Raw genomic sequence first — 13,622 nt, 5'->3', positions numbered from 1 at the left:
TCATTCATCTTCTACGGGAGCTCAAATTAAAGTCCTATTGCCGGAGTTCCTGTCGTGGCGCAGTGGAAAAATAAATAAATAAAGTCCTATTGCTCTTCACCTCTGCTGAGCCAAAATGCAAAAAACCAAGAAAGCAAGAAAGGAAAGAAAAACAACAAAAACCCCTCTGAGCCTCTTCCTAGCAAAGCACCTTACAGGAAAGTAGACCGTCTCAAGGGACAGGTATAGCTTATCCCTGATAGAGCTTTATCCGATGCTTGTCTGCAGATAAAGAGCCAGTGTAGCTGACTTGGCACCCCACCGCGCCTTTCTGTAATGGCCAGGGACTGAGCTATGGCTTGATAAAAAAATCTGGACAGACAGGAGTTTCCGTTGTGGCTCAGTGGGTTAAGAACCTGACACAGTGTCGGTGAGGATGGAGGTTCGCTCCCTGGCCTCACTCACTGGGTTGAGTATCCGGCGTTGCCATGAGCTGTGGTGTAGGTTGCAGATGAAGCTCCGATTCGACCCCTAGCCAGGGAACTTCTGTATGCCGCAGGTGAGGCAGTGAAAAGAAAAAAATTACGTGGAAAGACACTTCAACCTTGGCCATGACTCTTATTTTCCAACCTCTAAATCAGCTCTCAAGCTTGACAAGTACGAGGGTATTTAGAATCAGAGTACAGGAAAGCTGGCCTGCCACATTTTTCCTTGCCAGCCTCCTGCAGCCTTTGTCCCACTTCTCTCTCATTTTCACAGTGCCTTTTCTCAGCGGGACATCATCGACCAGCAAGAACAGCTGCCGCTGGCTGCACCCTTCCACGTGTCAGGGATCTCATCTGCATTCTCTCTCTCTAATCCATAGGTGACCTCAGCTGCCAAAGCTCAGCATAACTGAAAAACTTGACTGAGGTCACATCCCTAATTCCTGGTACAGCTGATTCAGGCGTCAGGCTTTCCCCTATACTGTGCGTGCGGCCCTCATTTATCAGTCATTTGCCAGATCCAGGTCAGACGGGGACATGTACATTTAAGGGCAAACACGGAAAAACTTCCTTGGTACGACGGTGGGTGGGGAGGGATGGAGCTTCCGCGTGTGCAGCCCGGTTCAGGCAGAGAGTGGACTCAGCGCCCCCAGTGGGTATTCCACAACCCAGTGGGGACCTCGGGAGCTCAGAAGACCTCAGTGGCCCCAGAAGGATTCAGTTTACAGAGAAATGAAATGATTTCCCCCAAGGTGACAGAGCTGGGGAGTGGCTGATTCCCGGGCAGGGACACTTTCCAGGGCAGGTGAGCAGGGAAGCCCTGCCCACTTCTTGTTTACCTGTCCTCACCCTCCCTCGGGTGCCTGACTTTCCTCTGCCCTGAAGGCGGCTGGTCCATCTGTCCAGCTCTTCCAACCTCTTGTGTCTGGAGCAGCAGAGCTATTCCTAGAGATTCCAGAAGAATCCCCCTCCCCCTTCCAGTCCCCTCGGAGTGCATTCGTTTAAAAAAGTAAACTCCGCTTCTTCAGAAAGGGGCTTCAAGTCAGCGGGTCTTCAGCATCCATTGAGATGGTTGTAACAACAACAACAACAACAACAATAATAATATTTTGCTTTTTAGGGCCAGCCTGTGGCATATAGAAGTTCCCAGTCTAGGGGTTGAATAGGAACTACAGATGCTGGCCACAGCCACGCCAGATCCTTAACCCACCGAGAGAGGCCAGGGATCAAACCCACATCTTCCTTGATTGATACTAGTCAGGTCCATAACCCACTGCGCTGCACTGGTAACTCCCGGTGACTGGTGACTAGAGTTCTAAAGGAAGACGTATCTTCAGGTCACAGTCTACCTCCCAAATTCCTGTGAATGATGACATCAGGACAGTGAATAATCAGCCCTGGCCCGAAGCCAGGATGGCCTGCGCCCGCTTCCAGGGGGAACTTCCTCCCCCTCTTTATAAAAACAGGCCCGCCCCGGCTGGGCTCCAGCGGCCAGTCCACTGGGCATCTTCCGGCGGCAGCAGAGAAGCCCGCCCACCCCAGGGCCACCGACCCCACCCCCTGCTTTGAAATTTAAAGGAGGCCGGAGCCGGCGCCGGGTGAGTGCTGCCGAGGTCCTGCAGAGCCCGGGGCTGAAGGGAGAGCCTGTCCGAGGAGAGAAGACGGCGGCGGCGACAGCGGCGGGCAGTGGCGGTAGGTGGGATTCTGCACCTCTCGGTCTCCTTTTCTCTCGCTCAAAAGTCTTTCTGAGTCGAGGAAGGAGCGCCGTCTGATCAAGGGGCCGACTTTGTGATTAGGGCCAGAAGCGGTCTGCGCCCGCAGGGAGCTTTCTTTGTGCATCTAATGGGGTGGGTGGGCTGGAGTGTTCGGAGGGGCGAGGCGACGGGGGTCAGGGGTGGAGAGGGGGCTGGAAAGGATGTATTTCCTGGAGCTGAAGATTGCAAAGGGGACAGTGAAAAGAATGGAACCCAAAGGCTCTGAAGAGACAATGGACGCGCCTCATGACTAACGGGCAAAAGATGTGAAAAGGGCTATCAGGGGTGAGTGCGCGGAGGGTCCCTGGGGGCATCTGGCTAGGCTGCCTCCCTCTGCGAACCCACAGGGAAACTGAGGCTGGGGAGGGTGGAGAGGGACTTGCCCACCGAGCCGGGGACTAGAGGAGGGGGCTGGCTCTGGGCTCCCCCTCAACACCCCTTCCTCTGCTGGCATCCCCTCCCCCACCCTGGTGCAAAGTGTGGGGACCTCAGAACTTTTCAACTCCAGGGGCAATCACAGCCATGTCATCTACTGCTAACATGTTCTGCAGGGAGCCTGTCTGGCCCTCAAGGGTTTCGATGTTATTATCTGCATTTTCTTAACCTCAAGGGGAGGGAGAGAGGGAGCTCTCGGGTAACTGATGGCAGACTCAAGCCCAAAGAAGTGTGGTAGTGAGAATCCGTCGTGGTGGTTTTCTGCACCTGGCTGATGAGAGAAAAATTACGTGTGTGAGTGTGTGAAGAAATTCCGAAAGCCAGTTCTTAAGTGGATTCCTCCCACTCCACCCCCCCAAAGGACTTCCTAGCAATTCTTGCCTGTGGGGCAGGAAGACATCCTGGGATGCACACACTGACCGGTCCAGAATCAATAGACGCAGGTCAGCATGAGCTGCCCGGTAAGTGCTTCCTGAGCACAGAGCCAGATGGGGCAGCTGCAGAGACGCCGTGAAAATGGAGCTAGAAATAGCTCTATCCTATCCATCGGTTGATTCTACTTAAAACGTTCTCCAGGACGCCAGCCTCAAAGTGCTGGCTCTCATTGAGAGCAAATGAGAGCCACTCTTTGCAGAGTCTCCAGGACCCTCTCAGTAAATTAATTCTGGGGACCCTCGTATCAGATGCTCCTGGGGATAAGGCTGCCCTTGGTGGCTTCCTTACAGGCCTGGTTCAGTTCCTGCTTTGAGCGAGTAGCTAAGAAACAGCAACGGTCCTGTTACTAGTTTGTGCTCAAGGAGGGGCTCTGGGACCTGGGGCCCTAGCTTGTTGGGGAGCAGAGCTGGAGGTCAGTAGGAGCAACTCAGCCACAACCCCCCGCTGGTGTGAGTTGAAGCCACCAGCGCCCCTCAGAAGGCTGTTGCGCTTCTGGGGCAGTTACTGTGCAGGTGGGCCTGTCACTAATCCCCCTGCGGCCTGGGGTTTTACAGCAGCGTAAGCGGTCCTTTGGCTTGATCGTCCTTTGGAGGGAGCAATGTTGGCCTTGGGTCTTCCAAAGCTTCCAGAGTGTGGGCAGGTCATTCTGGATTGGAGGCCAAGGTGGCAACCTGGTTTTTGGCTTTAATCGTGGACTCAGTTCCAGTCAAAACTCCAAACCCGTGTGCTTCTCTGAATACCAAATATCTGTATTGAGTTGAAATGTTCAGTTTTGGAGTTCCCTGGTGGCCTAGAAATTAAAGACCCAGAGTTGTCACTGCAGTGCCTCAGGTTCAATCCCTGGCCTGGGAACTTCTGCATGGTCTGGGCGCAGCCAAAAGAAAAAAAAAGTGTTCAGCGTCAATGACTATTTGGCATCTGCTGTCTCAGAATAAAATTCCTGTTTTCCAGGAGTGCTGATAAGATGGCCAGAATGGACAATGAGTGACCAGAATATTCTGTTCATTCTTTCTTGGGGCCATTCGCTTTGCATAGAGAAAAATTCTGTCCATAGTTTCAGGTGGTAAACCTCCTCCTGGTCAACCAGCTCAGAGAACCATGTGGCAGACTTCAAATGAAGCCAGTTAAAAAAGTGAGGGTGAGGGAGTTCCCGTCGTGGCTCAGTGGTAATGAACCCAACTAGATCCATGAGGATGAAGGTTCGATCCTTGGCCTTGCTCAATGGGTTAAGGATCCAGCGTTGCCATGAGCTGTGGTGTAGGTGGCAGATGCGGCTCAGATCTGGCATTACTGTGGCTGTGGCTTAGGCCAGTAGCTACAGCTCCGATTTGACCCCTAGCCTGGGAACTTCCATATGCTGCAGGTGTGGCCCTAAAATAAAACAAACAAACAAACAAAAACCAAGGGAAAAAAAAAAAAAACTGAGGATGATGTAGGCTCACAGAAAAGGCTAGAAAGAATCTTAGAGACTACCCATCCTGATCCAACCCAAAAAGCAGCCACAAGGTTCCTGATATTGGCTTAGGTATACCTACATACATAAGGACAGCATGTTTTCTTAGTGATATTTGTGCATTTTATATTTCACTTCCCTGCCTGGGAAAAAGATTCCTACAGAAGGGCATAGAGAGATAAACCTCGTGATCATCTGAAAGTTAAGACCTGTGATGTAGGAAAAATGAACCAGTGGCTGAGCACATGGCACGCATTTCATTGTTTTTTAAAAGCACGAATCAACAGGTTAAGGACCTGGCCTTGTACTGCTGTGGTTCTGATTACTGCTGTGGCTCAGGTTTGATGCCTGCTCTGGGAACTTCTGCATGTTGAGGATGTGGCCAAAAAAAAAAAAAAAAAAAGCAGGACTCAGACAAGTTCTGCTTCTGATCATAGTTCCCCAGGAAATGCTAGCAGCTCTTCTTCCTGTGGACAGGTACAATTGGGTGCCTTTAGCGGCTGCCCACGTCATCCACGCCAATGGCCAGGAGCCAGAGGGTGACTCTTGGCCACCTGGCCAGCTGGGCAACACCGCATGGCTGTGTGATGCTTCTGACACACACACAGTGGCTGGGAGAGGTTTGTTTGGCAACTGACCTACAAGCCCTGATTCCACCTGCGGTCTCTGAAGGGATGACTTCAAAGTCAGGCTAAACCCTGATAATGGGGGACCTTTGTATTAAGAGACTTTTCTGTTTCTTAGAGCATCACAAATACACCTTTAACTTACAACTAGACAGTAAGGAATGCAAACTCCTCCTGCGAGACCCCTATCCTTAGAACCCTTGGGTGTTCCAAGACACACTTCTTGCTAGGGATGTTCTCGAAGCAAGAGCCTGGGGTGTATGACTCAGACTCTTGCCCAAAGAAAGGTGTCTGTGCTGAAGATTAAGGGGCTCTGGAGTCCCCTGGTGGCCTAGCAGGTTAAGCATCCAATGTTGTCAGTGCAGCAGCTAGGGTCACTACTGTGGTACAGGTTTGATCCCTGGCCCAGGAACTTCTACGTACGGTGGGCGCAGCCAAAAAAAAATAATAAAGACTAAAGAAGGGGCTCTGAGAGTTCCCGTCGTGGCTCAACGTTAACGGACCCAACTAGTATACTTGAGGCACAGCTTTGATCCCTGACCTTGTTCAGTGGGTTAGGGATCTGGCGTTGCCGTGAGCTGTGGTATAGTTTGCAGATGTGGCTCGGATCACGTGTTGCTGTGGCTTTGGTGTAGACCGGCAGGTACAGCTCTGATTTGACACCTAGCCTGGGAACCTCCATATGCCGTGAGTGAGGCCCTAAAAGAGACCAAAAAAAAAAAAAAAAGAAGAAGGGGCTTTGGCTACTTGCTCCTAGTAAGTAGCCCCAACTTTGGGCTATGCTTGGTCAGCAACACCCCAGCATTGCCTGGTCCACTCCTACTTCTGTTCAGTAAACAGCTTATGTAGGATCCATTCCTGAAAGCTGACTTTGACCAGCCCCAGCTGCAACAAGAGGGAGCTGCATCCCTTCCTTTACATCCCAGGAGGCCCCCTTCTTCCTCTGTGTATCCACCTGCAGCCCCCCACACCCCTATCACAGTGCCGATAGCACTGTGCAACGGTTGTCTAGTTCCTTGTCTGCCCTGATCCTGAACTATGAGGTTTTAAGGATAGATTGCGTATGTCTTTTTGCCATTTCTTGGGCCGTTCCCTCGGCATATGGAGGTTCCCAGGCTAGGGGTCGAATTGGATCTGTGGCCACCGGCCTACGCCAGAGCCACTTCAACACGAGATCCAAGCTGCGTCTGCGACCTACACCACAGCTCATGGCAATGCCGGATCCTTAACCCACTGAGCAAGGCCAGGGATCGAACCCGCAACCTCATGGTTCCTAGTCAGATTCGTTAACCACTGCACCATGACAGGAACTCCAGGATAGATTGTATATGTCTTTATACCATGGAGCCTGACCTTGGTGCAGGGTGGGTGCTTGTGTCTGATGTGATCAGAGTAAGTCACCCCCCCATGAATTCAGGAAAGGAGGAAACTAGACTGAGCAGAGGCTTGAGGTCTAGATGGATGGGGTGGGGGACCTGAGAGATACTGGGAGAATGGTTCCCAAAATATTCCCAGACCCTTGGTTAGAGACCTTGGCATGGGCAGTTCCTTGAAGGTGGGAGAAGCTACCCGGTGGGGATATTAAACCCTAAACCCAGTTACTTCCTATGAATAATCTAAAACAGAAAGCCCAGGAGTTCCCTGGTGGTGCAGCAGGTTCAGGAGCCAGCTTTGTCACTGCTGCAGCCCCGGTCACGGCAGAGGTTCCATCCCTGGCCCAGGACCTTTCACATGCCATGGGCGCTGCCAAAACAAAACCAAAACCAGCCCACCAGTAACTTGTCTTGCTATTGACATATTGTCACATTCAGGAGAAAGAGGAACCTGTTTTCTTTTGCCCCCTCATAGCAAGAGCCAGGCTCTGCCACCTGGGCTGCAGAGAGACAGGAAAGATTTGTGGAGGGGTTTTCGGCGCTGCTCCAGTTTCCTTGTTTTTCTTTCTTAACGTCTCTGGCTTCCAAACATCCATGTGGTCTATCTCAGCACAGAGGGCCTGATCTTCTAGCTGCCTCTGAGACCCTGGTGTGTGTGGTGGAAATAGTTTGGGAGAGGCAAACAAAAAACCAGGTTGAAAATAGGATAAAAGACACCACCCCACGATCCAGGAAATACTGATCTCTTTACATAGATGAAGCGCGTGAAACTTGACATCAATTATAAAGAATCCGGTCACAGGTTATCATAAGATGTCCAGATGATCTAGGAAACAGGATTTGAAATTAACACTTGAACTTGACGGCGACCCCATAGAACTTAGCTTCCCTTCTGGGCCTTGTTCCAGGGAGAAGCTAGAAACTGTTGGTCCTGCCCCATCTGAAGTGCGCTCCTGGCACTAGGGTACGGTTAACTCTGCTGTGCACCAGAGATAAGTAGGGGCTTTACCTGCTTCTTCCCTAATTGCCACCAAAATGGATTCAGCAGGGCTAGGGTGGAAAGGATTAGCCCATTAGAAAACTGCCTGGAAGTGGCGTCTGGAGTTGGGCCCTAGGGCTTGTGCGCCTTGCATTCCGACCAGCAGCTCCTCTCCAAAAAGCAACTCTGAGCACATTACAAACATGACAGTCCAGCATCAGGACCCAGCCAGGGTTGTGGAAAGGGCGACCGTGGGGCTTGTAAAAGAACGGACCATCTATCCAGAGTCCCCACGCCTCCCCTTACAAGATGTGACAGGCCAGAGACATTTCCTTTGACTTTTTCAAAGTTCAATCCTTGCCTCCGTGAAAATGAGATAATAATATTGACGTTACTGATTCCACGGATGCCTGGCAAGGGGTGGGCTCTCCAGCGTTCAGCCCCCACACATTTCTCAAAACTACGCTGTCAGGTCACTTTTATAAAATGTGGACAAATTCTGCCTGGGGTGATACAATGAAAACCTCTGATCATTTTTGCCCTGATTCCAGTGTGTTGAAATCTTCAGGGAGACCAGAGAATTATCAAATGATTGCGTATTTCATTCCTCGGAGAGATGTTTGTTTTAGGGAGTGGAAGGGACAGGAGGAACTACCTCAGCCTTGTTGAAGACTCTCTTAGACTCATCTCAGACTTCAGGTTTCTTGAGGTTCAGACTTGATGGTACTCTGTCCTTGCATCGAATAATGGAGTTAGCTTTGCCAGCTGAGTCTTGCATCTTCTTGACAAGGATCTGAGTTTATTAGGAAAGGGCTTCTTTGGTTGTTCTTGTTTGTTTGTTGTTTCTTTTGGCTGTGCCCATGGCATGTGGGCATTCCCGGACCAGGGGATCGGACCCGTGCCACAGCAGCGATCCCAGCCACTGCAGTGACACCACCAGATCCTTAAACCACTGTGCTACAAGCAAACTCAGGATTTCTTTTGTTTTTACCATATGAGGAGGGACTTCTGTTGTGGATCTGTTTTTCTAGATCCATAACTACACTCTCTGAGTTCCTCCAGATAAGCAGAATTACCTGGCCGAGGAATTCCTGTTGTGGCTCAGTGTGTGACGAACCTGACTAGTATCCATGAGGAGGCAGGTTCGATCCCTGGCCCAGCTCAGAGGGTTAAGGATCTAGTGTTGCTGTGGCTGTGGGGTAGGCTGGCAGCTACAGCTCTGATTCAGCCCCTGGTCTGGGAACTTCCATATGCCGAGGGCGCGGCCCTAAAAAGCAAAACAAACAAACAAAACCCCCAGAATTACCTAGCCAACAATGCTCCGTACACATCGTCCTTAGTGGGTTAACATCCTATAAAGCTCAGACACAGGTCACATGCCTATTATTTTGGAGAGGCTCTGCGGAGAATTCCACCCTGAGTGGAGATGGGTGGGGCTGGCGGAGCCAGGAGAAGATTCTATTCCATTCACCTCTTTGGAATCCATCCAATTAGATAAGAAAACAGACTCTTCCTCTCTTGCTCCCTAATTAAAAAGAGTTTGGTCCAGGAAGAGGGGAAAATCAGCTTTGGCACATCGAGAATTTTTTCCCTTTTTGCAAAGCAAAGAATTGCTTCTGTGACGGGAATGTTCGAAAAAATTTTTTTTTTTTGTTTTTTTTGTTCTTCTTTTTTGTTTTTTAGGGCCACACCTGCAGCATACGGAATTTCCCAGGCTAGGGGTTGAATTGGAGCTGTAGCCATGTGGGATCCCGGAGCCTCATCTGCGACCTACACCACAGCTCACAGCAACGATGGATCCTTTAACTCACTGAGTGAAACCAGGGATCGAACCCACATCCTCATGGATACTAGTTGAGCCACAATGGGAACTTCTTGAAAAATGGTTTTTATTCTGAGAACATAAACTCTGTAAAAAATAGGACCTGTCTTGGTGAGACCAGAGGCACCAGGCTAACAGCTCAGGCTCTGGGCTGATGCTGGACCAGACACAGGTGGGCTTTGCCAGAGCTCATCCATCCCTTTTTCCAAAGGCTGCTTCCTCCCCCATCTTACCTTGTGTCTCGTGTCTCTTGTCCTGATGCGGTGGCAAGACTTTGCAGTTCCAAATTGTTCTGACCGCTTCTTTTCTAATTTGTTGGCACCCTTCCTGGGCATGATGGTTGAGGGTGGAGGGAGGGTGTTTGTTTTGAAGCCGTGAGTCATCTCAGGGTTTTGCTGTTCTTGGAGATTGGCTTTCTCTTACTCTGATTTCCAGAGATTTTGTAAAGTGAAAACCACACAAGAATCCCCTTTACCAAAGATGAAACTCGCAACCTTTCCATGGGGTGGGATGTAAAAAGTGATAATAGTATCCATTTACCTTTATCTTTCCCTTGCAATTTCCAAGGTCCTTCTTGCCTCAAGGGGAAACTGCAAGCCTTCCAGTCCTTTTAACATCTGGGGCAAGTGCACTCTTTGTACCTAGAATCACAGAACCACTGCCTTAGGTCCTAGGTCTTTATTGCAGATCATGTTATGGAATGTGGTGGAGTGTTTTGTAAAATTACTTATCCCCGTTGGTAAGTATTTCACAGCTGACCGAGCATGTGCCCACTCATGGCATCTGTTCTCACAACAACCAAAACCACAGAATGTTAGCCTCGAAGAAAACCCTGAGAGTTCAGCGCCCTTGGGTTTGCATCCCTTGGAGCTGGTTTGAGAGCTCAAATTATGGATGCTTTTTGGAAGGGCCACATGTTCATTTTCCTTGGCAGTCATTTTGCAAATGAGTTCATGCATATGCAAATGAGGGTGCCAGGTCCTTTCCTGAGAGCAGATGTTTCTGGGGGCAGGTGAAGGAGTAGGAGGATGGGGGCGGGATGGGTCATGCAAAGGGCAGTGAAAGGACACTCTGTTTCCCCAGGCCCATCCTCCGGCTGTCCTGCTGCCACTTCCATCGGCCCTTGCTAACCAGTCCCCATCCATCAGCATTCCCCATGTCACCACTGCAAAAAGGAACCCTGTGCTTCTGGCTTCAGTTTCCCAGCCGCAACAGCACACCCTCTTGGCTCTGGGAGACCAGCCCCCCTCCCTGTTTCCCAGACCATTGTTCCCATTCTCCCCTGGAGCAGTCATCATTCACGGTTGTTCAGAGGCCAGAAAACAGAGTCATTCTGTCTCTGCGGCCAAGCAGGACCCTGCACAATGTCCAGGCAGGCACCGCCTCCCACACAACGATGCCAGCCAATCCAGGCCATGCTTTCTTTGCCACATGTCTGCGCTGCCCCCAGACCTCTGTAACATTTCTAATTTGCACAGATTCTTTGTCAACTTGCCAAGCTCTCCATCCCCTGAGCGGGTACCTTTTGCAAAACTGCAAAAACTGACACTATGGGCCAAGGTGGTCCTGCCAGGGCTGGGGCCTGGGGACCATTCCACACACTCTCCCCCCATAAAGTGATGCTTCCAGTGACTTAGAGATTCCAGTCCCACGAATATCAGCCATCCTTGTAGCTTTTCTTTTTCCTTGTCTTTGCTCCTTCAATCCTTCCATCTTCCCTTCCTTCCATCTTTCTTTCCTCCTCTTGGCTCCTTGCTTTTTCAGTTCTTTGATTCTGGGAAACTATTAAATGTAACAAAAGAAAGAGTCCATAGAAAAAAATGACAAGTCTCTGAATTCCTAAGATGAGCCTCCAGAGGACTTCTTACCCTTATCCCTCAAATCTCGTGGGCGGGCACTCAGCGCCTCTCCCTTTGATGGGAGCCTTTGGGCTGGGGTTGAAATCCACCCCGGGTCCAGTCTGTTTGTGGTGTCACTTGTTCTTTGTTTGGCCGCTGCCCCCAGACCTCCCGCCTCTCTCCAAAGAGAAACACAGGACCATGTTTTTCTTCCCTCTTTCTTGCTCCCTTGTCTTGGGACAGCCTGGTCCAGCTGTCTGCAGGCAGGATGACTAACTTCTTTGTCATCCTCTTCCCCACTCGTCCCTGTCCAGCTGCTTGTGGGGCTGCTGTGCAGAGAGGATGGAGCTATCACGGGGTGTGTTTGAGACTCTTTGACTCTGGCTCAGCTCCAGGCCCAGCAAGGCCACCAGAGGCAGAGGGAGATAAGACTGAGAGAAGGGAGACAGGCTCCAACTGTCCCAGAGCAGAAGACAAAAGTCCACTCCTTTCCCCCGTCTGCTGATTCTTTAGTTGCAAAGGGGTCTGACGCGGTGCAGCTGTTGAAGCCTGGTCCAGGGAATGCAAATGCCCTCCCCCTTTTGGTCTTTTTAGGGCTGTACCCACAGCATGGAAGTTTCCAAGCTAGGGGTCTAATCAGAGCTGCAGCTGCCAGCCTACACCACAGCCACAGCAATGCCAGAACCAAGCCACGTCTACGACCTAGGCCTCAGCTCATGACAATGCTGGATCCTTAACCCACTGAGAAAGGCCAGGGATCGAACCCGAATCCTCTTGAATACTACTTGGGTTCATTACCCCTGAGCCGCGAGACAGGAACTCCTGCAAATATCTTTTTAGTATTTTTTTGTTGTTTTTTGTTTTTTGCTTTTTATGGCTGCACCTGCAGCATATGGAAGTTCCCAGGCTAGGAGTCAAATTGGAGCCGTAGATGCTGGCCTACCCCACAGCCACAGCAACACCAGATCTGAGCTGTGATCTTCGACCCATGCTGCAGCTTGCGGCAATGCCAGATGCTTAACCCCCTGAGCAAGGCCAGAGATCAAACCTGCATCCTCATGGACCCGAGTCAGGTTCTTAACCCACTGAGCCACAACAGGGACTCCTCCTGTAACTGCCTTAATACTTCACTTGCCACTCTGTGATTTTCCAGTGTCTAGACTTGTATTCCGTTGAGGAGGACCTTGAGCTCTTGAGGTTAAGGGCCTCCAGAGAAAAGGCAAGCCCCCCATGTGAGGGGATAGAACTTGATGGCAGCCCAGCTGGTTGGCAGAGAGGATGAAAAGGAGTCAAGTTTCCCGCTCGCAGGCTGGTTCAGAATTTCTTCGTAAAGTCCTGAGAGGGTAGAATCTCCCTGTCTCAGAGGCTTGGCTGAGATAACAAAGGCTGGGACAACCTGTAAAGGTGGGGAAAAGGATGCACGGCAGGGAGTGCACAGAGGGGGTGTGGAGGGGTCTAAAAAGATCTATTTTCAAAGGGCTTTGGGGTCATGCATGGGATTAAAGGAAGAAGTGGAAGGAGTTCCCGTGGTGGCGCCGTGGAAAGGAATCCGACTAATAACGCTGCGAATGCCGATTGGATCCCCCGCCTCAGTGAGTTAAGGATCCGGTGTTGCCGTGAGCTTCGGGGTAGGTCCCAGACAAGGCTTGGATCTGGCGTTGCTGTGGCTTGGGCATAGGCTGGCAGCGGCAGCTCCGATTCGACCTCTAGTCTGGAAACCTCCCTATGCCACAGGTGCGGCCCTAAAAAGCAAAAAAACAAATAAATAAATAAAAGAAGGGGAATTTAAGAGGAATTTGGGGAAATTTTGAGAAAAGAGGAATTTGAGGAAATCTGGAGCAACTCCCTGGGATCAGATGGTCCCCCACGTGCTCCAGTTTTTGGGCGATTCCTACTGCTTCCTTCTGCAACTGCCCGAAACCAGCCCAGAGCTGCAAGCTTCCTGATATGAGTGAAAAAAAGGCCCCCATGCGGCACACCCCCACCCTGCCCGGGAAGGGGCCCTTCGCAGGCCAAACTGGAACAAAGGCCCAGATCCTGGCTTCTTTTAGTTTCCTTTGAGATGGGGGCAGGGGCGGTGGAGGATGGGGCAAGCTGCCTGCCAGACGCCCTGGGGGCAGTGGAATCTCACTGCCCAGACCATCCCACCCACTTCCAAACAGCTCTGTGCCCTCCTCTGTCCATCACCAGCCACCCCAGCAGGCCCCTGGGCACAGAGCATCCTGTTCTTTTTAGGGCTGTACCTGTGGCCACAGCCACAGCAACGCACACTATGAGCCAAATCTGCGACCTACACCACAGCCACAGCAATGCCGGATCCTTAACCCACTGAGCGAGGCCGGGATCGAACCTGCATCTTCACAGACACCCGTTGGGTTCTTAACCGCTGAGCTGCAACGGGAACTCCCACCCTCCTTTGTTTTTCATCCTTGGCCTGAAGCGG

General features: G+C 51.0%; 1 protein-coding gene across 1 annotated transcript in view; it reads left to right on the top strand.

Annotated features, from left to right (window-relative positions):
- PLAT (plasminogen activator, tissue type) overlaps positions 2,090 to 13,622 on the top strand; it is a 28,223-nt gene continuing 16,690 nt past the window's right edge. The window contains 1 exon segment of the mRNA NM_214054.1: positions 2,090 to 2,156. The gene's annotated coding sequence lies outside the window, so the exon portion shown is untranslated.

This window comes from Sus scrofa, chromosome 17 (genome assembly GCF_000003025.6).
Source record: "Sus scrofa isolate TJ Tabasco breed Duroc chromosome 17, Sscrofa11.1, whole genome shotgun sequence".
In the NCBI taxonomy this organism is placed as follows: Eukaryota; Metazoa; Chordata; class Mammalia; order Artiodactyla; family Suidae; genus Sus; species Sus scrofa.
The sequence above is the reverse complement of the archived record's forward strand: the minus strand, read 5'-3'. Positions and strand labels throughout refer to the sequence as shown.